The sequence below is a fragment of the Rhinopithecus bieti genome, unplaced genomic scaffold (genome assembly GCF_001698545.2).
Source record: "Rhinopithecus bieti isolate Rb0 unplaced genomic scaffold, ASM169854v2 scaffold_6513, whole genome shotgun sequence".
In the NCBI taxonomy this organism is placed as follows: Eukaryota; Metazoa; Chordata; class Mammalia; order Primates; family Cercopithecidae; genus Rhinopithecus; species Rhinopithecus bieti.
Window position 1 is genome coordinate 283,812 of NW_016805931.1, and position 6,595 is coordinate 290,406.

Below are 6,595 nucleotides of genomic sequence, written 5' to 3' on the forward strand. Positions count from 1 at the left end.
AAAATATAGAATTAGAAAGTTTGATGGAGAATGGGCCTTCTTGTACTTAACTGGACACAGCTCAATACTTGATTTATTTTCTTGTAGAATGAGTTTTTTAAAAAGACAAGTGAAATTGTATTAGGAAGACTGAATATAAATTATTACATATGATTTGCCTAAACACACACATACATACACACACACACACACACACACACAGAGAGAAAAATCCAAGTAGAAAAGTCCTATTTAGCAAGCTGAAAGTATGATTTTAGCAGAAATAATTCAGCAATGATAGTAACCAAATCCCTTTAAAAGGATTTAAGCAGACATTAAAAGACAGAGAAGCACAACTCACCACTTTGCAATTTTGCATCAAATTGTGTGAAGCAATATGCAGAGAACTGATAAGCAAATGAGTAAAAATAGTAAACAAATAAGAGTAAACAGCTTAATATATTTTTTTCTGATAAAACTAGCCAAAGTATTCCCAATATGAAATTCCTCAGGTGCCTTCATGGAAGTATGCACGTAAGCTCGAAAGTGAGAGGTGCTGAATGACCCAATGATAATCTGATTAGTACAAAAATGTGTCAATCATGGAATAATTCACCTGCTTTGGCTGTTAATGTTAGTGAATTTCCCTTTAACAAAATGAAATATTGATGCATTTTAATATTAACATAAATTAATTCCCTTCTTAATTTGAGTAGAGAAATTCTTAATATGAAGCCACACTGTGAATAAAACATAACATTAAAGAATATAGTATTAAGTACAATAGTTTATTTGTTTCAAGAATAAAATAATCTATTACTTTCTGAATAGTTTATATACCACCACTCTTTTAAGAGAACTTTTACACAACTTAACTGTATTTATTTCAAGGTGTTTACTGGGATATTCTTTAAAAGTAAAATGTTACACTGAACTCAAAATATGTCTTTGAATGTAATTTATCCAAATAAATATTATATTATACACCATGAGAGGAGATGAAAATATGTGGTAGATTCAGACAATTGACTATTTTATTTGCTAAAAGATACAAATTTTGATACCCTTCATAACATGAATGAATATTCCAAATTTTAGGCTTGGTTAAAAAAGTTGGAACCAGAAGATTCCATATGGTATGCTTCTGAAGTATATGAGCATGGGTTGGTAAGGAAGGGCAGGGGGGACATGGTTCAAATGGTTCAAAATTTTTATGGGCCATTTTGTGAGAAAGAAGAAGTAGCTGGGCTTCTCTTGGATCTATAGCTGCTTCAGTGACCCTACTGGGCTTCCTAGCAGTGGCCTAGCAGAAAAATAAAAAAATATGTACACGTATTCAGGTAACCAGAGATGAGAATTATGAGCCTATTGAAATACCATCAGAAGGCTATGGAACGGTGCTGCTGCCCACGGTTACAGTTCAGTTTCCAGGGGCATGTGGGCTTCCCTACAGGATTCCAGTGTCCCAGGGTATTAGGGGTGTCTGCTGACATGTCCAGGGATAAAATATTATAGAGGAATCCTTTTGATATCAATTGTATATTATTGATTTGTCAAATTAGGCTAACAGCAGTTCACTTTCAACCACTCAATATTTCAACCCTTCATGTAACAAAACTTATAAAATCCCATTAGCTCTTCTTCTTTTTTTTTTTTTTTGAGACTCTGTCTCATCTTGAATTGTAGCTTCCACAATTTCCACATGTTGTAGGAGGGACCCAGTGGGAGATAACTGAATCATGGGGCAGTTTCCCCATACTGTTCTCAAAGTAATGAACAAGTCTCACCAGATGTGATGGTTTTATAAGGGGAAATCCCTTTTGCTTGTTTTCATTCTCTCTTGCTACTGCCAGGTAAGAAGTGCCTTTAGCCTTCTGCCATGATTGTGAGACCTCTCCAGCCACATGGAACTGTGAGTCCATTAAACTACTTTTTCTTTATTTTTAAAATACTCAGTCTTGGGTATGTCTTTATCAGCAGCCTGAAAACAGATTAATACAGTAAATTGGTACCAGTAGAGTGGGGTGCTTCTGTGAAGATACCCAAATCTGTTACAGTGACTTTGGAACTGGGTAACAGGCAGAGATTGAAACAGTTTGGAGGACTCAGAAGAAGACAAGAAAACAGAAGAGAGTTTGGAATTTCCTAGAGACTTGTTGAATGGCTTTGACTAAAATACTAATAATGAGATGGACAATAAAATCCAGGCTGAGGTGGTCTCAGATGGAGATGAGGAACTTCTCGGGAAGTGGAGTAACGGTGACTTGCTATATTTTAGCAAAGAAACTGGTGGCATTTTGCCTCTGCCCTAGAGATTTGTGAAACTTTGAACTTGAGGGAGATGACTTAGACTATCTGGCAGAAGAAATTTCTAAGTGCCAAAGCATTCAAGAGATAACTTGGGTTCTGTTAAAAGCATTCAGCTTTAAAAGAGAAATAGAGTATAAACATTTGGAAAATTTGCAGCCTGACCATGCAATAGAAAAGGAGCACCCATTTTCTAAGGAAACATTCAAGTCTCCTGAAGAAATTTGCATAAGCAACGAGGTGCCAAATGTTAATCAATAAGACAATGAGAAAAATGTCTCCAGGGCATGTAAGAGCTATTTGTGGCAGCCCCTCCCATAATAGGCCCAGAGGCCTAGGAGAAAAAAGAATGGTTTTGTGAGCTGGGCCCAGGACCCCCCCTGCTGTGTACAGACTATGGACTTGGTGCCCTGCATCCCAGCCACTCTAGCCATGGCTAAAGGGGGCTAAGGTACAGCTCCGGCCGAGGCTTCAGAGGGTGCAAGTCACAAGCCTTGTCAGCTTCCATGTGGTGTTGAGCCTGCGGGTACACAGAAGCCAAGAATTGGGGTTTGGGAACCTCTGCTTAGATTTCAGAGAATGTATGGAAACACATGGACATCCAAGCAGATGTTTGCTGCAGGGGTGGGGCTCTCATAAGGAATTCTGCATGCCCCCAATGCTGGCTGGGGAAATTTGATATATGTTGTCAACTATTCTGTAGATAACTACAGAAAAAGGGATAAAACAGATATTTTATTAGCCATAAAAGTGAAAAGAGCAGTCCTGAAAACATCTGCTTTAACAGTGTTGGGTCTCCCATGGAAAACAATTGAACAGGATCTGAAAGAATATTGCAGTACCTTCAGAGAAATTCTTATGGTGCAGGTCAAGAAGGATGTCAGAACTGGCTATTCAAAGGGACTTGGCTTTGTTCATTTTATAAAATATGAAACCCAGGTGAAAGAATGTCACAGCAACATAAGACAGATAAATGATGGGTGGCTGTACGCTTCCTAATTCTAAGCAAACCCTGAATGAGATTTTGAGAAGCAAAAATATGTTTGTTAGGTGTTGTACACAGAAGATGAATTCTGATAAACTTCAGCAGTTCTTTTGTCATTGCAGAGACGTGATAGATGTCTTCATTCCCAAACCATTCAGGGACTTTGCCTTTCTTACATTGCAGATGATTAGCTTGTGCAGTCTCTGTGGAGAGGACTTGATTATTAAGGGAATCAGCATACATATATCCAATGCAAGTGTAAGCACAATATCAGTAGACAGAAAGAGGTGGAAGATTTGGTGGTAATCCAGGTATCTTTGGGAATCAGAGAGGTTTAGTAACTGTAGTGGGAGTGGAGCAGACCTGAGAAACAACCAAGGTAGAACATGGAGGGTTCTATGAATGAACTACAGGCTCAGGCAGTGGTTTTAATTGAGACTTCAGCTCAAGCATGGATTCTAAGCCTTCTGGCTGAAAAATGCAGACATGGGAGTTATGGTTTGTTGGGATAGAATGGTGGGATTACAAATTTTTCTAAACTCATGGTAAGTATACATAAAATACATATGTACTAAAACTTTCAAATTTGGTTTGTCTAATGTGGAGCATATTGACCAGTATTTTAACATTTTCTTTAAAAAAAAAAAAAAAGAGAGGAAGAGCTGGCCGGGCGTGGTGGCTCATGCCTGTAATCCCAGCACTTTGGGAGGCAGAGGTGGATGGATCACGAGGTCCAGAGATCGAGACCATCCTGGCTAACACGTTGAAACCCCGTCCCTACTAAAAAATACAAAAAAAATAGCCAGGTGTGGCGGCAGGCACCTGTAGTCCCAGCTACTTGGGAGGCTGAGGCAGGAGAATGGCGTGAACCCAGGAGGTGGAGCTTTCAGTGAGCTGAGATCAGGCCACTGCATTCCAGCCTGGGCGACGAGAACCTCTGCTAGGGCAGTGTGGAAAGGAAATGTGGGAGGGAGTCCCACATTGAGTGCCTGCTGGGGCACTGCCTAGTAGAGCTGTGAGGAGAGGCCCACCATTCTCCAGACCCCATAATGGTAGATCCACTGACAGCTTGCATTGTGCCCCTGAAAAAGCCACAGACACTCAATGCCAGCCTGTGAAAGCAGCCTGGAGGGAGGCTGTACCCTGCAAAGCCACAGGGATAGAGCTGAACAAGACTATGTGAACCCACCTTTTGCATCAGCTTGACCTGAATGTGAGACATGGAGTCAAAGGAGATCATTTTGGAGCTTTAATATTTGACTGCCCTGTTGGATTTTGGGCTTGCATGTGGCCTTTAGTCACTTTGATTTGGCCCATTTTTCCAATTTGGCGTGGGTATATTTATCCAAATGCCTGTACTCCATTGTATGTGGGAAGTAACTAACTTGCTTTTGATTTTACAGGCTCATAGGTCAAAGGGACTTGCCTTGCCTTGGATGAGACTTTGGACTGTGGACTTTTAAGGTAATGCTGAAATTAGTGAAGACTTTGGAGGACTGTTGGGAAAGCATGATTGGTTTTGAAATTTAAGAACATGAGATTTGAGAAAGGCAAGATGTGGAATGATATGGTTTGACTGTGTCTCCTACTAAGTCTCACCTTGAACTGTAGCTCCCATAATTCCTACATGTTGTGGGCAGGACCCAGTGGGAGATAATTGAATCACAGGGCAGTTTTCCCCATCGTGTTGTGGAGGTAGTGAATATGTCTCACTCGATCTAAGGGTTTTATAAGGGGAAAACTCTTTTGCTTGGTTTCGGTCTCTCTTGCTGCCCACCATGTAAGAAGTGTCTTTTGCCTTTTGCCATGGTTGTGAGGCATCCTCAGCCCTGTGGAACTGTCCATTAAATATCTTTTTATAAATTACCCACACTTGGGTATGTCTTTATCAGCCGCATGAAAATGAACCATTACACCCTCATATACAAAAGTTCAATATGAAGCCTTCATTTAATCTCTGCAGTTAATCTCATTTCAAATGTTTCTGGAAGAAGTACTTCATTGAAGGTAGTACTGTACATTTTTTGCCATAGGTATACTTCTGTTTACACGCTTTCTCATTCAATAATTTGTCATCATGCATCACAGGCTGGATCTTTGACAGTGGGTGCCCCATTTTTAACCATTACTGTTTATTTCATGGAGTTGTATCAATGCTATGGATGCAAGGCTCTGACATGGAAGCAGAAAGCTTTTTGAAGGTTTGCAACTTTGTGTGTGATTGATGGTGATGCCAAGGCATGAAAAGCTAGTATGAGCCAGAAAAGGAGAGCACATGCAAAGACTTAGTGGAGCATAATGGATACTTTTTAACTTGGTGAGATATGTATCTCTAACTTGTGGCTTTTTTGAGAGAGTGTGCAGAAAGCAATGATAGCAAATAATGTATGAAAATGTTTTGTGTTCAAAGGACATCCACATCTGTTGGAAAACTTTAAGTGAAACTTAAACTTAAAGTGACTTTTGTTCTTATATAAACCACATTAGTTAAATGCGATAAGTGAAACCATACGCGTATTCCCCCTACCGCTTTGTCAAGTTCTGTGAATGCTATATGGTGTGTGTTCCTTTCTATTACTGATATGTAATTTTGTTAATGCGAACTGAAGCTGTTGGGAGAACACTGAGAACATGGACTGAGTTTGTGTGCTTTGCAGGAGTACTTGGAAGTTGAATTCGTGAGTGAGGTCAGGCATCTCAAAAAAGGGTTGAAGTTCTAATGTCTGTTAGCTACCTATAATATTGGTGCTTGCTGCAGTTCTGTGTCCCGTGCTTGAATGCTTTTTATAAGAACTGTCAATGTTGAAAATTCTTAAATAAAACTGATTTAAATAAGAAATAAAATATTTATGGATACATAATAGTTCTACATTTTGGGGGGTACATGTGATATTTTGATACAATCTTATGTGTAATAATTAAATTAGGGTAATTGGGATATCCACCACCTCAAATATTTATCATTTATTTGTGTTGGGAACATTCCCATTTTGCTTCTCTAGTTCTTTTGATGTATACAATAAATTGTTGTTAACTGTGGATATCCTATTGTGCTATAAAACACTAGATATGGTTCTTTTTATTTCCCTGTATATTTCTTAGTCATTAACTAACCCCTCTTTATACCCTTTTCCCATTACCCTTCCTGGCTTCTGGTAACCATCGTTCTACTTCCTGCCTCCATAAGGTTAATTGTTTTAGCTCCCATATGTGAGTGAAAATATGTGATATTTGTCTCCGTGTGTGCCTGCATTATTTTACTGAACATAATGTCTTCCAGTTCCATCCATGTTGCTGCAAATGACAGGATTTCCTTCTTTTTAG

General features: G+C 39.2%; 1 pseudogene; it reads left to right on the forward strand.

Moving 5' to 3' along the window:
• Positions 1 to 477: 477 nt before the first annotated feature.
• On the forward strand, positions 478 to 5,470 carry LOC108530955 (TAR DNA-binding protein 43-like; annotated as a pseudogene).
• Positions 5,471 to 6,595: the final 1,125 nt, after the last annotated feature.